At 48.1% G+C, this 20,275-nt stretch overlaps 1 pseudogene; it reads right to left on the bottom strand.

Moving 5' to 3' along the window:
• Window positions 1-3,978: 3,978 nt before the first annotated feature.
• The window catches only part of LOC132448827 (histone deacetylase 4-like), a 101,306-nt pseudogene continuing 85,009 nt past the window's right edge, over window positions 3,979-20,275 (bottom strand).

Raw genomic sequence — 20,275 nt, 5'->3', positions numbered from 1 at the left:
CACACACACACACACACACAAGCTGACACGCAAACACGCTGAATGCGCACGCACACGCCCTCAATTCAGTGTTTGAGTTGTACTTTCTGTACTTTGCAGTGACTTATTACCTAAAACATAGCGAAAGCCCCGATATAGCATAAGGCGAAAGCCCCGATATAGCATAAGCTAGCGGTTACTCTGCCTTTGTGTGAACAAGGAGGAAACCAACAGCCAGAAACACAAGGGCCAATGTGACACAGACAGAGGAGATAACTGACATAAGATAATATGGACTTTGTTGATCTCGGACAGGAAATGAGTGAAGAAAATAGCAGGATAAACTATACCACAGAGACGTCAGGAACTGAAAGAAACTATCTTCATTTTCATGCCTTATCTATTATTTTATTCATGGCAAAAATGGGTTTAATACCTACATATTATTATTACTAATATTATTATAATAACAATTATTATTTAATTAAGCACCTCTTAACTAACACACTCTTGAATGAAAACCTGCCACCTCAAAATTCAGAGTCCATCTCAGACCAACAGGGTGCCATCAGTTACATTGACCTAAACCAAGCAGCCAGCCAAATCCTTAGCCTCACCCCAGCCTCAGCCAGGCAGGCAGCCAGGCCCGGCCCGGATTGTCCCCAGGGTCCCTGGGAGCCCCGCCCCCAGAGCAGGGTTGGATGAGGGAGTCTGTCGTCTGATTGACAGCCGGGCCTCACGCTCATAAACTTTAATGGCTCTTGTCAGCAAACTCCAGGGACCCCGCCTGGCAGGTACAAGCGCTGCACGTACACACGGTCACACGTTCACACAAACGTGTACATCCTCATGCACGCAAGCATGTGCAAACACACACACACACACACACGCACCCACACACAATTCCTTCCTTCACCGCACACAGCCTGTTTATTTTATTTCTTTGCTGTATGCGCGTGTGTGCGTGCGTGTGTGTGTGTGGGTGTGTGGAGCTCCACATCTCTACGGTGCAGGACTGCTGAGTGCTCTTTTGTTCCAGACAGCTCTCTGTCACTGCACCCACCGAAGCCTGGGAAAAAAGTGTTTCTTTCGCGTGTGGCAGAGGCTTCAAACGCACACGCGCAGCCACCGGCGGCCAACATAACCACGACGGCGTGGAAAGCCCTGAGCACGGGTGTGAGGAAGAGGAGGGTTCCACCGGCAAAACATTCTGAGAGGGAGGCCGAAAGCAAAACAGCGGAAAGGGAGAAGGAATTTCACTTGTTCAGCGGGAGGAAAGTCGACAAGGCGTCCATTGTTGACTGTTGACTGCGCTCTCGCCTACGCACACGGCCGAGGGACCCAGAACGCTTGATTATGTTATGCTAACTGAACCAGCTAACCGCGGCTATTGTGCGGATCAAGAGACCTTTTTCTGGATGGGATGGAGGGGAGGTTCTCCTTGGAAGGTTTTCTCCTTGTAAGCGGTGGCAGTGGTGGTAGTCCTGGCAGGTGGGTAGGGGGTAGTGGTGGTGATGGTGGTGGTGCTGGTAGAGGAGGTGGGTGGTGGTAGGTGGTGATGGAGGTGGTTAGTGATGGTGGTGATGGTGCTGATGGTGGAGTGGTAGTGATGACGGTGCTGGAGTTGGGAGGTGGTAGTGGTGGTGTTGGAGTTGGGGGGTGGTGAAGGTGGAGCTAGGGGATGGTAGTGATGACGGTGCTGGAGTGGGGGGGTAGTAGTGGTGGTGATGGAGGTGCAGTTGGGGGGGTAGTAGTGGTGGTGGAGTAGGGGTGGAAGTGATGACGGTGGTGGTGGGTGGGGAAGTAGTGGTGCTGATGGAGGTGGGTGGTGGAGGTAGGTGGTGTTGGTGGGTGGTGGTGGTAGGTGGTGTTAGCGGTGGTGGGTGGTGGAGGTAGGTGGTGGTGGTGGGTGGTGGAGGTAGGTGGTGTTAGCGGTGGTGGGTGGTGAAGGTAGGTGGTGTTAGCGGTGGTGGGTGGTGGAGGTAGGTGGTGTTAGCGGTGGTGGGTGGTGGTGGTAGGTGGTGTTAGCGGTGGTGGGTGGTGGTGGTAGGTGGTGTTAGCGGTGGTGGGTGGTGGAGGTAGGTGGTGTTAGCGGTGGTGGGTGGTGGGGTAGGTGTGTAGCGGTGGTGGGTGGGGAGGTTGGGGTGTGGTGGGGGGGTGGTGGAGGTAGGTGGTGTGCGGAGGTGGGTGGTGGAGGTAGGGGTGGTGGTGGGTGGTGGAGGGTAGGTGGTGTTGCGGTGGTGGGTGGTGGGGGGGTGGTGGTGGTAGGGGGGGTGGGGAGGAGGTGTGTGGAGGTGGTGGAGGGTAGGTGGTGGTAGCGGTGGTGATGGAGGTGGTAGGAGAAAGCCGATCCAGAGACGGGGGACGGGGGGGGGGGGGAAGCAGAGCGTGGCGACTGTAGCTGCAGTGTAAACACACCTAATAACCTCATTGACAGATGGCAACAATTAGCATATTAGCCCGTTGTTTATCGAATCATTTCGGCTTGGAAAAACATCTGCTAGCACGCATTCATCAATTAGTCTTTGGTCCAGAGTTGACTGGCGTTGCCGGAGCATCATTCATGAGCTGTTTAACGGGAGAGGCTCTGCGATTACGTACGGCTGAGCTGGGGGGGGAAGCGCGCGAAAGCCTGTAAAGTCCATTCACAAACTTTTATCCCCCTTTCCCCGCCGTTAATCTGAGCCGCCTTCAAAGGCAACCCGAGGCTCATTATAGCCGAGCTCATCTCGCCCTGCCAATAAAAGCACAGGGATATATTTCTCACACTGAGGCCAGCCGTAAAACGCTGGAGAGCCCGGTCTGGGGGTCGGGCGGGAGGGTAGTGGTCCCGTAAAGACGCGTAGAGGGGATGCTTTGGCCAGGGATTAGAGACCGATTCATTCCACCAAGCTCCAAGGTCTGGTTGTGCGGTTAACGCTGACGTAATAAACGGTTAGTCTGAAGAGCTGATGTTTCCACTATTGACATTTGATCAATCCAGCCGGAACAACTGACCTTCGAGGTTTATTCTGTCTTGATTGGCGTGACAAAAACAAAGTGGGCTTTCTTATACAAAAGTCGGTGTGTACTTTGAGACCCAGTGACTGTGGACCTCAAGCTTTTCCCCTATGACCAGCTCCCCTGAGCAGGAGGACATGCACACCGATTAATATGTTGGCACGTGTGCAGAAACCACCATCTGAAGGGAGGGCAGCACCTGCTGGAGGCTGGCCCCTCATAGGTCCGGTCCACTGTTGTGGTGGGTTCTAGAAAGTTCCAGAAGGTTCCAGACAAAACGAACTCTCGGGCCATTGGAAGCTACATCAACAAAGGGCCAGCTGACCAACGCACCCAGCTGTGTTCCCCTGCTCATCTTCGTCCTCCACACTAACTTTCTGATATTAATATCGCACCGTGCAGACGTCCAAACCCACAAAAAAACAACAAAGAACAGAACACCCACCCATCTCGTTTCCCTGCATACCAACAAAAAGAAACGCTCCCAGACAAAAAGGGTTTTTCCACAAGTGTGCATTCCAACTCCATTACGGAGACCTTCATCGGGATTAGGATAAATGCGCTTGCATTCGGCCAGTGATCCAGTCCACTCTCCATTTAAATCAAACAATCAAGGCAAATTCTCTCTCTTCAATATGAGCTATAAGAGCAGCCACAAACACACCTCTCCAAGTCTGATCTGTCAACAAACGCCAAAGGTCATCAGAGCTGTCTTCAAAAAAGATCTACCACACGCTTCTCGCCAAAGGAACCAAAGAAAGGAACCATCCCAAGTTGTGAGAACGAAAAGGGTTCTTCTTTGCCAATCAGCAGTGTCAACATTTGGCCTGCTTACCACTTAATCACAGTCAATGGCTATTAATGAGCCATTCTGTACAGCACCGGCATCACCACCCTCGCAGTCTTTTATCAAGCCCTCCAGAATGAAACGGGAAACTTCATTACTATGGTTCTTACAACATCATTATTCTTTGGTACTTTCTTTTTGTTGCTCCCCAGGTTTGCTTCTTCACCAGATTTGAAGATCCAATCTGCTTAAGTCAACTATAGTTGGAACTATGTCGAAAAGATACTTTATAATTTGCCATTTACTATTTAGTCATGTAGCAAGCACTTTAATTGCACAAAAGTGAATTAAAAGTGAATTCAGATGCAGGTCTTTAAGGAGCAGGTTAAGGCATTTAGTTCAAGGAAGCCCACAGGTAGTTTGGGGGTGGAGTTCAGTCACTTCTCTGAGTAGAACACACTAAACACTATACTATCCCGCTTTAACTATCCTCCCAAATCGTAACGGTCCCCAATAAAACTTCATCAGGGGCAACGTTTGCCCCAAACACAAACACCTAAACACCTTCCAACACTTTAGTGTTCGTTTAACCCGTTTCCTCAGATGTGATCACAGCTCCCTCCGCAACAATAAGAGTCCTCCCTCCTCTTTGACTTCAAGCGATTCCTTCATTTCCTTTGATTATTCGATCCCCGGGCCTGTGCGTGACCCCGTCCCCAGCCCGGCGTGAGAGTAACCACTCTCAGATGTGGGCCGGCGACCCACTCCCCGGGTGCTGGCCTGTGGGAGCAGAGTACCCCGGGTCAGGGGAGAGGGTCTCCGTCTTGCACCTCCTACCTGCTTCTATAATTCCCAGCTCCCTGTGGCACTCTGCCACTGACCCCTTCCAGATTCCTGCTGGAGCCGGAGCTGGGACTCTGCAGGCGCTGGAAACCTGAGAGCCAGAGCCCCTCTGTACCCCCCCCCCCCCCCCAACCCCACCACCACCTCTCCACCCAACCTCTAAGCTACCCTGTGACTTTACCTCACCCTGCTTCCTGTGTGGGGCTCCGTCCCCCTGCATGGCGGAAAAACAAACCGCAACTCCTTTTTTCTTCCTTTTAGTTTTTGTTCACACTCAATGCATTCCCGTCCGAGGGGCTATTCAATGGGGTTCTGTGTCTTTGTGGACGTGACAGGGCAAACTAACAGGAAAAATTGGAGTGCAGGAACGTCGGAATCGAACATGGATCTCTGACAAGGCCGATTGCCTACATGGGTAACGAACTTGCAGGTTCAGCCCCCTGAGACAGCCGATGAATTTGTTGTTTTCAATATTGTTTATAGTAAGAACTAGTCCACTTAGCAGGTAATGTTGACGTCTGCATTAAGGCCTATGGATTGGGACATAGTCCTAAATGACCCGTACTAGCTAGGAAACAAAGCTGCCATGATGCTTCGTGGTTTAGCTTGACGAAATACGTCAGATTACAGCTTTTGAGGGAAGTTTAGAGCCACGACACACAACACGTTCTCACATAGAACGGGATATGACCTCATCCCTCCTTCACGCCGCAGTCCTTTCAGTGGCTGCCTGGGACTCCTCATCCCCTCTGTGTCAACACAATGTCCTGGTGGACGTTGCGCCGCAGAGCCGCGCGTTACCACGGCGGTCATTACCGCTCGTCCTTGAGTCACTCATAGGTGGGCTCCGAGCAGGTAAACAGACTCAGGGGGATGGATTAGCCAAGTCAGAGTTCCTGTGTTTTCTCTCCAAGGCAAACAGTCCCATTACAGCTCAGGGGTGTTTGCTAGCTTGGCGGGTTCCCTGACATGTTTTGCCACCCGGCATCCCAGCGTCGTCCTGCAGCGTCTCATGACAGACCGCTAACACCGTTTAGGACTTTGACATCGAGGTTCAATCCAAACCAGAAGATAAACTCCTTCCCAATAACCTTATGGTCCTGGGACTTTTATGGTCGATAATCCCATGCCATTAGCACCCATTCCCAATATAAGCAAGGCCTGGTTATGGAGAGTTTCCATTGCTGGTTTATTTCACTGGTTATCGGTACGGTGCACACATGCGCCATGGACGGACAGAAATCGAAAAGCAGATTGTTCTTTGGCGTGGGAAGTGAATGCTCGTGCTCTGCAGCGCTACATGTTTTTTATGAACATTGTTATTTTAGTTAATTACGCCAAGTCGGAAAACCCCTCTTCCTCTTAAATTGCTTCGCTAATCAGATCCGTCCACCCACTGTCCTCTCCCCCTGTCCGAATGTCAAAACATTTCCAAACAGATGTCAGCATTTTCTTCTCTAATGTTCTGTGCACTCGTGTAACAAAAGATTTTTTAACAGGTTTTTCTTTTTAATGTTGTTCTTGGATCGGCCGAGTCGTCACGGCAACTAACCTTTATGACTGCGATCTGCCATTGTTGTTGTGTTTGTTTTGCACCTCGTCCAAGACCCACATGAACCTGGGCCACACTTGGTTGGTTTTACGATGCCAATCGATGGTTTTTTACGAGCAGGTTTGTCTCGAAGATGGTTGAAACAACAGATCAGGCAGGGCAACCAAGGTCACCTTTCAGCGTTTTTGGGGTAATTATCGTAATAACTTAATTATTATTAGAAAAAGCATATCTGAACGTAGCTGTATATTTCTCCATTGTGGCTTATTATAATATTATATTATTATTTTATATATCTGATATTCTATTCTATAAATAATATCATTATTTTCTATTATGTCCCAACAATCCTGAGTTCATATGTATGGTATTTAAAAGTTAATCAAGAGCTCTTTCGGCTTTTTAAAAAAAGCATAAAATCCCATTTATGCATCATCAAATCAAAAACACAGACTTAAAACCTATCACTCTCGGGGCATGCGACACAAACACTGTGTCCTCACAACACAGTAACCTTCCAGTAATAGACTGTGGTGAACGGTCACAGTGAGCCCAACATTTAAACTAAACTAAGTACCCATATGAAATCATTATTACCACGTTAAAGGCTCCCTACTGCAGCGAGAAACGGTATGAGCAGGTTATCCCTGGCTAATTACGACAAACACTGAAAGGGTGTGCTTGTGGCTAGGTCTGCAGCAACACTTACAGCGGCCACTTTAGGACTAACATATAAACACTGCGTTCAGCGTATTATGGCCTAAAAATTATGGCGTATTATGGGGCTGGATATTCGATCATTATTTGCGCACCTCTTTTTAGCTACTGACCAATGGAGTTTGGTGGCGTTGAGGTTAGGCATGGGTGCCAACTTAACCGCCATATTGCATTCACAGCCTTCTGAGTATGAATACAATAAAGATTAAGTCAAAAGTAGAGAAAAAAAACTTTATTTTCATCGTCATCTCAACGATTCATCAAAATCGAAACTCATTGAACATCCAAAGAGCTGGCTAGCGGTTTTAGTGCTACTTGGAAATGGAAGTAGCTTTATAAGACTTAGAGCAATGATATGCACATGAAGTAATATATGTAGACTGGGAGTAAAAGATTGAATTATTGTCTGAGCATGGTAAGTCTTTGTACGTTGCCAATGGGACAAGATGGCGTCTCAACCTTCCACGGACTAACGCATCAAACCCAGGAACGCACTCACTATACCGCTTTAAACTATGAACTAACTTTTAAATCCCTAACCCTCCTCTTTCTCTCAATTCATTTTGCCGTTGCCCAGTCCTTGAAGGACATTAGTCCTCTAACCAATAAAGTATTGCGTTATCGCGGAGCAGTAATCTGGAGGGCGGGGGAGCTAGCGGCGGAGACGCCTTCCAAGAAAGCACTCCGCCGTCCATTAGAACAGAGTGGGCGACTTGGAGTGCCACTGATGCTGCCGTTGGGACACACACACACACACACACACACACACACACACACACACACACACACACACACACACACACACACACACACACACACACACACACACACACACACACACACACACACACACACACACACACTTTTTGGGTTGCTGGGATGATCGAGTACAGAATAGAGAAGGATTGCTCTCCCTCATGTTATCATCTCTCCACAACAGAGCCGGAACAGCTCCCTCCATCCCTCTCTACCGGGTCCCGGGTCGGACCAATGACAACCCTGTGTCTAATGTGAGGCGGGTTTAATACGAGGGCTGTACAGAGGATTGTCCTATGGGAGTGCCGTTGAGGAATTGTCATCAACAACCAACATGGCTGCCGCTGATTGGACACACGTTGTGCTGCTCTGTTTGGTTGAAGGTCTATTCAACTGCGACAAGAAGATTTGGGTCTCCGTTGATAGGCTACCCATCCAACAAACTGACCAACCAACCATCCAACTCTCCATCCTCCTTTATTCCTACGAAACCACTATCCATCTATCCATCCATCCATCCATCCATCCATCCATCCTCCTTTAGTTCCACCAAACCACTATCCATCCATCCATCCCTCCATTCCATCCAGCCCTCCGTCCTTTCTTCTCAGCCCCCCCATCTCGTCTCTTACCTCGTTGCCGAGCAGCGCGGAGACGCAGGCCTCGGAGGCGTCACAGATGGCGGTGAGGTCGTGACCCCCCTCCAGCGCCAGCACCACCCTCCCCCCAGCCAGGCCCATCAGCTGCCGGGTCAGGTAGCCGAAGCCTGCACAAACAGGAAGTGACATCACTGAGACACGGGCCAATAGAAAAGGGAAAGCCAGAGACAGAGCTTATTCTTTTAGGCCCCTAAACACTTGGATGTTGACCAAAGGAAAGGGGAGGAGGGAGAGGGTTTAGAGTGCATATAACAAAGGATTATTGAATCATATGATCAATAGAGACAGAGAGACCGAGGGAGAGTGAGCGAGAAACAACATCAGAGATTTGCTGGGTTGAAATCTAGCCACAATATAAGGCAGGTTTGATACAATAAATGTGGCTTTCGCTGTGCAATTTACTTTGATCTCTCTCCCTCTATACCCCTCTTCCAGGAAGATTAGGAATGTGTGTGTAGTATGTAATATATCTTGTTGATAATATATAGTATATTTAATATGCATTCGGCAGACAGTTTCCTCCCTCAATCCCGCTTTCCCCTTAGTGTCCAATACCCTGCTTAGCCCTGCTAACCTAGCCACGTGAGCCCGTCCAGAAGTAGTTTTAGTACGAACGAAGTAATGGCAAGATTTGTGTTTTGCAATGAATACCAGTCTGGCCTTGGCTAGGGAGCCATTGATTCCCACATATGGGCGAGGCCTTACATTGTTAAAAAAAAACTTGAGGCAATCAGATTAAATAACTAGGTGACATTCTTGCTCTCTTAGTTTTTGCCGAATCCGGTTGGAAGTAAAACCAAACCATATTCTCATCCGAGAAACACCTTCCCTGCATATTTATGTTCATCTTTTCACACCGTTACTCTGTCTATTTCGTCAAAACAAGGAAAGTGTTTTCCTCAGGCACTGCTATTGAACTTGCTCGTGTGTCAGGAACTGAACCCCCCCTGCCCTGATTGGTCCTGTCATTTAAAACGTTTTGGTGGAGGCATTACACCAGTGAGAGAAGGAGAATGTGAACTTATGGATCAGGATGGTCTCACTAGGCTACTGTTGATCATCTCTCCCTAAGACCCATGGAAACCTTTATAGGGATCCATGATGATTCAGATTAGGGCTGAAACACTTTGATTAATCTTTTGAACGAAAATCGATCAAAACCAATTTGATAATCGATTATTAATTTAAGTATTAAATCAAGTACAAATGAACAAACATTTGCCACACAATGTTGCAGTTCAATAAGATTATTTGGTTCATGGGTCATTATAAAAGGGAATCATTTTGTATTCCTTGGCTGCTTGTCAGATAAAGCAAGCACATTTAAGACATCCCTTTGGCCTCTGTTTACATTATATAGACTAAATGATTAATGGGAAAAATAAACAAGGCTTATCAAAACAAATCCTATCAAAACATTGACCCTCCTTCAGAATGTGAGAGAAGTATGAAGTAATAAGAGGGAGTAACAGGATAAGACTTTAAACGAAACTTTCGCTCATCTCATCCCAAAATAAACCATTAACAACGTCAACACGCACCCCGGTCCGCATACATGTTGTTATCCATCCAGTGACCCCCCCATGACCCGGGTCACATGCCGTCATCCCGGTCTCCTTACCCTCTTATTTCTGCTCGGTTAAACCCCCGCGGGGATTCTCATCGCGACAAGGCGCTTTCTAATTACGGCGTGCGATTACAGACGGGCCCGGTGGGTGTGAAGCAAGGGCTTACATTTGGCGGTGAGTCTGTAACCGCCCAGCGGAGGAGCGTGGCCCTCCACCGCGTCGAAGCCCGAGGACACCAGCACCACGTCGGGGGCAAACTCATTGGCGATGGGCATCACCACCGTCCTGGAGGATCACAACAACAACATGGCGTCTTCATACAGTATATGCCATCAATAATACTCTACGCAATATGATGTATTGGTCGACGATTTCATCCAACTTTACAACAGTTAACAACACCCTTCAATGTTTCATCAACTAGATTCACAAAAAGGTTTAACTTCATGATACTTTTGGAATGATGGGAGGTTAAAGTAGACAAACTTATTGATGGTAGGAGGGAAACCAAGAGTGCTTGAATATACCTATTATTTGGTTTTTAATTTTAATGGCAACTTTAACTGAATATATGCCTGTATTTATCACTGTGGGTATGAGTGTGTGTTTGTGTTTGTGTGCATGTACAGCTGTGTGTTTGTGTGTGCGTGCACGTCTGTTTGTGTGCGTGTGTTTCTGCAAGGAGGGTGGGACGCAGGATGTTTATTTTAACGCATCGGTCGATGAAGGAAGAGGTTTTTTTGCAATGTGTCACCAACACGTCTCATAACGAGCTGCTGGAGCAGTTTGGAGTTTCCAACGCTGACTCATTCTGTGGTCCCCTGCATTTACACACATACAAGACTTCATAGTGCCTACAGAACAGTAAGGTGTTCACTACATAAAGCTGCTTAAATACAACTCCTTGCCAGGATCTGTCATGACAGAAAACATGCACTGTATAATAATAGCAACACTTCCTGGATGGCACTCGGGTATCTGAGCAAGCCTCAGTGTTTCGGGTTAAGGGTGATGGAGTACCTCAGGGTACCGTTGCCGGCCCCCTGTACTTTGCCGACCTCAGGGGTACACCAGTGGTGTACGAGGCTGTGCGCAGGCAGCATGCCCTGAATCCCAAAGACCTCTGTTTTCTCCATCTCAAGCTTACCACCAAATTATGACCCTCCACTGGCCACCCCTCCACCAACCACAACCCCACACACACACACGCATACGTGTACAGCTGTTTGAGGGAGAGGCTGGAGGTAGTACAAGAGGACAGCCAGGATGCTACGGCTAGAGAGTGCGTCACTGACTGTGCATCAGTATGATTTGGCAATGAGTCAGGATGAAACATCATGAAGAGGATTACCGATGGTAGTAAAAAGAAAAAAAACAAGAGAGATGAGAAAAACTTAGTAATGACAGAAACAAACAATTGAAATAGTACATTTTAGAGAGACAATTGATGTACACGTTATGAGTGAGGAGTGATTACCAAGTATAACCTTCAAAGATATTCCTCACAGAATCTCTGGAATTCAGTATATTATACTATTGAGTGGTTAGGATCCCCCGATATTTATGGCCCTACGCCAGTGACACAGGATTCATATTTTGTGTGTCTTCCTTCTTTCTCTAGCTTTCTTATATCTGTATAAACATAAACAAACCCAAACATTCTCAGGGACGGATTCGGAGTTTCAATGAAAGGCTCTCGCAGACAGCTACGATATTAAAAGGAGAAATACACCGACCGCATCGAGTCAAAAGTGTGCGGCTTTCAGCTGCCTAGACACACACACACACACACACACACACACACACACACACACACACACACACACACACACACACACACACACACACACACACACACACACACACACATTGACACATGCTCATACACACACAGCCTTGGGCCATTAACATTGAAACCATAAAAGACCCCACAGCAAAAGAAGTAGCCCACAGGCACTCCTGCGGCCCACCACAGCCTGCTGAGAAGGCCCCCGGACGCCAAGCCTTCTGGAAGAACCACATGTTCCCCACACTCTTCTAGAACAGAAGGACCATATCTTCTTGACACTCTTCTAGAACAGAAGAACCACATCTTCTCCACACTCCTCTAGAACCGAAGAACCACATCTTCTCCACACTCTTCTACAACAGAAGAACCACATATTCTCCAAACTCTTCTAGAACAGAAGAACCACATGTTCTCCACACTCTTCTAGAACAGAAGATCAGGTGTATTCCATGCTCTTCTAGAACAGAAATATCAACATGTTCTACACACACTTCTAGATCAGAAGGGCCACATTCCCTGCAGACACTCTCCTCTCTCCTCAACATCTCGTCTAGACTTATGGAAGACAAGCTGTAGAAGATAATAACCACAAGTCCTTCCTAGACTCTTCTAGAGGAAAAGATAAAAAAACAAACAAAAAAAAACAGAGGGATCACATGTCCTGCTATGGATATTCTGTTGTAGTATACCTCTAGTATCTTCCTGGTCCTACAGTCCCAGTACAGGTCCCCCACGAAGCCCCAAATCGTGGGGAAAACATCTGACATGTGACCGAATCGAAAGATTTCAGTGATCAGTTAGCTTGGAGCAATGCGACCAAAGCAGCGTTTTTAAAGGCGTGTAATTGTGCATGAATCAGAGGCCGCGTATGCACGGATGGAAAAACGATTTTTTTGTTAATGAAGGGTCTTGGGGGAGTTTACGACCACACAGTCGCTGCAGGACATCCTGAACACGTACCCCCACTTTATCGACCAGTTTTTCCCGTGAAAGATCCCCACTGGAGGTGTTGGCATTCAGAGTTTGTCCGCTTGTGTTTGGTTTCCTAGTAACAGGTGTGTTTGTATAAAACATGAAGGTCACCGATTACAGCACTTGTGTGCTTTCATTTAAGTGCGGGTTGTGTTGGTTTTCTGTGAATGCGGACCAGTCACCTTAATAGCGTGAATTAATTATTTTTTACACGTTTCGAGCACAAGCTTGTTGGCGGTCAACCATCTTGCCTCCAGAACAGAAACTTATCTTCATCCTTATTTATAACCTGGATAAATTAATCATTAATAATATCAGATACAGAATTAAGCTTTGTCCATGCAGCTAAACCTGTGTACCTCATGCACGAGAACCATCCTAAAGTACAAACAGGTAACAGTGCACGCAGATCATGTGCATACAAAACTAAAGCTGCTGTTTCTCCCTTCAATTCCTGGGGATTTAACAAGTGGTAAGAGGAAGGGCTGCAAGACACTTTGAATCAATAATCAATACCTATGATCAACCATCAATAACTCACTTCATCCAAATGGTAATATGGACGATACGTCAAACCAAAATCAAAAGAAAAGGAACCTGTGGTGAAGGTTTGCAAAAACCAGTAAACAAAGGGTTAACTCTTCTAGAGCTCTGAGGCTTTCCCTCTCCGTTCACAAAACACTAGAGGAGGGCAAAAGAGAGAGCGAGCCAAAGAGAGAAAAACACACACACACACACATGCACACACACTTCAAAGACCTGTCATCTGGCCATGAGGAGAGCTGGTTTGAGTTAAATTTAATTCTCCCTCTCTCTTCTTTCCAAGTTCATGGCAAAGGAGGGGGGAGAGGGGAGGGGGATGAGAGTGTGAGAGAGCGACACGGACACAGAGTGGGGAGAGAGAGAGTGTGAGAGAGCGACACAGACACAGAGTGGGGAGAGAGAGAGTGTGAGAGAGCGACACAGACACAGAGTGGGGAGAGAGAGTGAGTGAGAGCGAGGGACACGATGCTTCTGGTTTTCATTAGGGCAAATTTTCTTATCTTTTTTCTCTGTGCTTTCTGGAGAATCACGCCTGATTCCCTGTGGATGCAACGTGGCGCAGAGGATGTGGAGAGAGGGGGGTGAGAGACACGGAAAGGGGGAGAGGGAGAGGGAGAAGAAGAGGAGAGAGAGGGTGAAATGGAGATGGAGAAAGACGTCGGAGAAGACATGCACTTGTGTGTCATGTTATGCTCTCATATTTGTAGCCATTCCAGTGAGGGTGAGGATGATCTGTGTGATTGTGTGCAGCTTTTTTTCTGTGCCTGCACCCAACTTGTAAGCATGACTATCACAGGTGCCCGTCTATTGCGTGTGTGTCTGTATAAGAGCGCTGTATAATTCTATGCACTTTAATTCAACTGGTACTAGCAACAGTGGGTCAAGATTAAGATAGGATGCATCGTATTGGAGGATATCACATCTCATGAGTAGAACAACAATAAAACATGTTGTTATGTCCAAATGTAGTGGATGCCAATTATAGTGAATGTTTTGTGCACACACACACACACACACACACACACACACACACACACACACACACACACACACACACACACACACACACACACACACACACACACACACACACACACACACACACACACACTACTTTGGGGTTGGGATTAGCGGGCCTATTTCCTGAGCCAATAACCCTCGGCCTCTCATTTGCCTGTCTGTTGGATCCAGCGTTGAGTTACTATACTACTCAGCCAGTCAAACAGACACAAACATCCCCGCAGATTAAAGGATGGACCTTCGCACCGAAGGCAGAAGCAACAGACAGAACCGCCTCCACCTCAGCCCATACGCAAGAAGAACAGTGTTTATCTCAACATGTTGACTTGGATTCAGATATTGTGATACGTGTTTAGCTTAAAATCCTGGCTACAAACAAAACTACAGTTCTGGACAGTATAGGCCGGAAAAGCTCGTAATATCAGTGCATAGACAAATAGATAAATAAGCATTTAAATAAAATAATTCCACACTGGGGGCCCTGATAAAAACATGTTTGGGCCAGTGAGCTAGCCAGCTCCAAGTAAGACATACCAAATTCAATGTATAGTTATAGTAGGATGTGTGTATGTCTGTGCCACAAGTGCACATCAGAGAGAAATAAAGGTCTGAAGGTGGGGTATGCTGACAGAGTGAGGGACAGGAAGAGGACAGGAAGACACTGGAAAAGGATTACGAAGGAGAGAGATAGGGGAAAAGAGAGCGCAAGAGAGGGAGATAGAAAGGGTGACAGAGAGGGTGAGATGAAGGAGACAGGGAGAAAGAAAGTGAGAGGTTGAGAGAGAGAGAGACAGGTAAAGAGAGAGAGAGACAGACGGAGAGACAGACCAGGGCAAAGAGAGGCCTGGGGTGCATTAGCCAGGCAGGGTGTGTGTTCGCTGGCTCGCGTGCGGACCGCGGGTTAACATGCGATGTCCTGAGGATTCATAGCGTCTGGAGCAGGCAGACTGGACGGACGGACGGACGGACATACATCACCACCATCTTCAAAGGGCTACGTTTAAGACGATGACGTGCACACGAGTGTGTGTGAGTGTGTGTGTCAGCTGATATATGTGCACATCAGCACCGTGTCTGTTTTACTGGGCTGTGGCTGACATGCCCTGACCTCAGCGATACGCCCGTCCGCCTCACAACCTTTTACGGCCTGTGACTCCCAGATTTGAAAAAGGTATGAATATTTTTGTGACCCCTTACATCGTTGTGAATCTGCATTGTTTTCCTATCAACATGTGCCCTGTAATAGCAAAGTCCCAGTTACCTTACGCACATCGCACCACACCGGGTTATGAGTAGTAGGTTGTGCTTATGGCTATGAATGGCAGTTATTCTGTTTATATGACCTTTATGAGACCTTTCAAAACTGTTTACAATCTTTTCTTGATCAAGAGAAGCACCATAGATTTTCTTTAGCTCATGAGTCAGCAATGTCCCTCTAACCCATCTGCCTGCCAGGCGAACTGACCCCAGTTTTGGGAAACACTGGGTTAGCCTGTGAAAACGCGTTAGCTTCAAGTAAGCCTGCGCTAGCTACAGGTGTGCATACAGCATTGTGTGCAGGATATAAATAGCCCTTGGGCCAGCAGCAGGATGACTAACAGAACCCAGACCTGGCACCAGGATGAGCTAACCAGGCCCAGCTGGCCCCGCTAGTCTACTGTACTGCTGCAAATCACCACCATGCTGGCTAACGCTAGGCAGATACATGGGGAATACATCACACATCGCACATCACAGTGAGCACTTGCTCTTTGAATTCCTTCTTTATAGCACTGCTGGAGCTATGAGACGTTCTATTGCTAACATTTAGCCACGCTCCCATGTAGAAGATAGATGTTACCGCACGATGCATCATGGCGGTGTGATTTTCAATGTCACCGTGGTAACCTGGTGATGAACAATCAGTCACCGGTTGTCATCAACCACTCTGTTGCATTTTTGAGAGGGTGATGACGTCGTAGAGGGAAGTGGTTAGGGAGACAAAATGGGTGGGGGGGGGGGGGGGGGGGAGACATGCAGGAGGGAGACTAGTAGGATGGAGGTAGGGAGAGAGAAAGGAATGGGAGGAAGGGTTGGAGAGGTGTTAGGAGGGAGAGGTGGGGAGACAGTTAGTAGCGAGGTAATGGAACGAGAGCTAGGAGGGTGACGAGAAGGAGAGGAGGGAGAGACAGGTAGGAGAGAGGTAGGGGGGAGGGGAGAGAGAGAGAGTCGGGGGAGACCGATAGAAGAGAGAGGTAGAGGTAGACGAGAGGGAGAGTTGGGGGAGACAGGTAGAAGAGGGGTAATGGAGACAGGTAGGGGTGAGACGGGAAGCAAGGGAGAGGTAGAGGGGAGAAAGGTAGGTGGGGCAGGGGAAGAAAGAAGGGGGGGAGACAGTTTGAGGGAGAGAGGAGGGAGAGACAGGCTGCAGGAGGGAGGTAGGGGGAGAGACCGGTAGGGGAGGGGTCTTACCTGAAGGCAGCCAGGTAGTCGGCGTCGCCCATGGGAGGCTCCAGTCCTCCAGTGAACGCCATGTTGACGTTGAAGCCAACCCCTGCTCCTGTGCCCACCTACAACACACACACACACACACACACACACACACACACACACACACACACACACACACACACACACACACACACACACACACACACACACACACACAGACACACACACACACACACACACACACACACACAGAATATAACCATCAATATGACATGTGATCCCATACAGCCTCCCATACAGCCTCCCATACATTATTACACATGCATCAGGTGCACTTCGACTCAAAATAATAGGAAAATAAGGTCCAGGTTGAAAAATGGCAGTTTTCCATTTACTACCACAGAGACGGGTAGCTGAAGGTTCTCAGGGCCTGCTGGCAAGCTCTCTGTATCTAACTCCAGCGGAGAAGATTCACAGTGAAGGCTGCCAGTTAAACAAAAACTATAATCTCATTTCTCAAGACTTTTTGTTTCCTTTCATGTGTGAGTGTGCGTGCATGCCTGAGTGCACGTGTATGCGTGCATAGAGCATTGGCTTCTCAATCATCTTTGGTTTGGTTGGAGAGTTTAACTGTTTTTGATTCTCTCAAGATCTTCCCAACATTGAGACAGACAGACAGACAGACAGACAGACAGACAGACAGACAGACAGACAGACCGAGTTCCATTCCCGCCCTCACCTCGTCTGGCGCCCCGCTGCCAGGGAAGAAGTTGCCGTCGTCGTAGCGATGGAGGGACAGATAGAGGACGTTGGGGTCGCTGTAGAACGCCTGCTGAGTACCGTTACCATGGTGAACGTCCTACACAGGAGAGGCAAGGGTTAAAATCGGAAAGGACCGTCCCTGAATGAGTCCACATCGGACGCACGGGGTTGGGCAGCCGTTGCTGGCCGCCGTGAGTTCTAAGGCGATGTCAAGTGGGTCGCTGTGGCTTTTGCAGAGGAAACTCCGTACCTCGGGCCAAGCTAACAACACAAACACTGATTTACCCGTGCGGCTAGGGGAACGCGAGCTCATGATGCCGACGGTCCAACAAGTGACCGTATCGTTCATCAGCTCTGGAGGAGCGCTCTGTAATTACCTCTCGGGTCAGTCCTTTACGAGACGTTCACTGTAAACAGCATGATGTGTATTTCACGCCAGGCAGTGAGGGAAGATGGAAAGATAACTCAATCAAGAGCGTAACCCATACTGACAGCGGAACGACGGCAGAGCACAGATTTGAGAACGCTCAATGACGGAAAACAGACAGCTGAAGACGTTTACGCTAGCTGCTTTAGAGTTCACAGAGAACAGAGTTGTATGTAACACAAGTTTAAATATAAGGGAAGGGCTACACAGTTCATTTTGAATGATTCAACCACCCTGGTCAGATCCTAATCCGGCCCACGGTATCTGTATCCCAAGAATTTGGACAAACAACAGCCCAGAAAAAGGTTATATTGAGTGTCCCCGCGCCACGGCGTGACAAGCCAGGAGCCGCTGTGCTCCCATCATGCACCAGTGTGACAGACGGACAGGAAATGAAAAGGCTCTTCAAAAGGGATTTTCAGGGGGCCAGCGTGAGCGGCCCGGGGGACAGAAGCCTCCTCCCTGGTGCCCCGTTAAAGACGCTGGTCCGGCTCGTTATAAAAACAAGACACACGACTCTGTCTGCGTCCCGTGACAAACGCGACAACGTCCGCGCCAGACGGCTCCGCCGTTTGAATTGCTTTTATTTGTTTAAATGTCTGGGATTTAGCTCTGCTTCTACGGATGTATTTCTGTACATTTTCGGGGATTGAAGTAAATCCAAGCCATGGCTGAATGCAGTCTTTGGGCTGATAATAAAAACCTATACCGTGGGACATAAACGGCGGGTCGCTTTTATAGCCTTGCAATTTTCGGAAGATTCAGAAGGTTATTAATATGAATAATAGCAGAAGTTCCAGAGAGATGGACTCTTTATATGTTAGACGGATACATATGTCTCACATGGGCCTGCACCTCACACTGCTCTACCCGTGAGGGCAGGACTCACCCAGTCCACGATGAGGATCTTGCTGACACTCAGCCTCTGCTGGAGAAGTTTGGCAGCGATGGCAACCGAGTTGAAGTAACAGAAACCCCTAGGAAGAGCAACAGATGAATAGAGAGAGAGAGAGAGCGAGAGCGAGAGCGAGAGCGAGAGCGAGAGCGAGAGAGAGAGAGAGAGAGAGAGAGAGAGAGAGCGAGAGAGAGAGAGAGAGAGAGAGAGAGAGAGAGAGAGAGAGAGAGAGAGAGAGAGAGAGCGAGAGAGAGCGAGAGAGAGAGAGCGAGAGAGAGAGAAAAGAGGAAGATCCACGTCATTAAGGAGCAGGTAGGGAATAGGGCATCTTGCTCAAGGTTGGCTACAGGTAAGACAATAGGGCAAAAACAATAACCCCGACACACACTAGACCCCCCCCCAGACGGGCTTGATGGTCTCCCCAGGTCACTCACATGGGCGTGCTCTCCTCCGCGTGGTGGCCCGGGGGTCGTACCACGGCGAACCCGTTCTGTCATCCAAAACAAGGACAGTCATTGGTCTACAGCAATGCAGTGGAAGCTGAGGTATTCTATCAAATGTTCAATGTTTTGGGCTCAAAGAGAAACACATTCACTTCCAAAAAGACACGCAAGCAAGCAGACAAACTAAAGTTCATCCTCATAGAACGCTCTCATCCACCTTAGCAGACGACATGAGGAGCATGAGGTCAAACTTTCTCGGATGTCTTCGTAACTTTGTCCTTCAGGAATGACTTGATTCTTACGAAATACAACTAAGCACCTTGCTTCCAAGCACGCACACATACACACACCGCGCCCCCCCCCCCCCCCCCCCCACACACACACACACACACACCATCTGTTTCTTTTGGGTTCTAGACATTACTGGGGACCCTGGATAGATTTGAGAGCCAATGCAGAGTGAGTGCAGCTTTAATCAATCGAGTCAGCTGCTGTAGATTATTCTGGAAGCAACTACCTCAGCTGGTGTGTTTGTGTGTGCGTGCATATGCACGTGTGTGTGTGTGTGTGTGTGTGTGTGTGTGTGTGCGCGTGTGTATGTGTGTACGGACAAGGACACAAAGCAGACACAGGAAGTAAAGGATGAAAGGAATTTGAGAAAGTGAAAAAAGGCACGTGTACGACCCAGAGGGATTGACGGAATTCCAGAGAGATGTACTTCGTAATATCGCTGGTGCAGGTGGAAGACTGTCACTGAACTGCAATGTTTCCGTGTGTGTGTGTGTGTGTGTGTGTGTGTGCGTGCGCACGCGTATGTGTGTGTGTATGTGTGTGTAAGGTTAATAGAAGGACAAGGCACGTCCAGCAAACAATTAATCTCTTTCTTTCTTTGAGGCCAATATCCATTTGTTCTAAATCAAAAATTTACTTTACAATGACTTAATAGGAAAAAAATCTGCAGCCAATTATATATAAACAAGCAATGTCGCTAGACAGAGCTCATAGCTTAACGGCGCGTGGATGTTGGCATAGCGGATGACCATGGGCGAAGTATATCATTAGCCTGTGGTGTGTGTGTGTGTGTGTGTGTGTGTGTCAGCACTAGGCTACCTCCTCTGCGTTGCAGGTGGCTG

The sequence above is a fragment of the Gadus macrocephalus genome, chromosome 20, assembly GCF_031168955.1.
Source record: "Gadus macrocephalus chromosome 20, ASM3116895v1".
NCBI classification, from domain to species: domain Eukaryota; kingdom Metazoa; phylum Chordata; class Actinopteri; order Gadiformes; family Gadidae; genus Gadus; species Gadus macrocephalus.
Note: the sequence above shows the minus strand (reverse complement) of the source record. Positions and strands in the feature narration are given on the sequence as shown.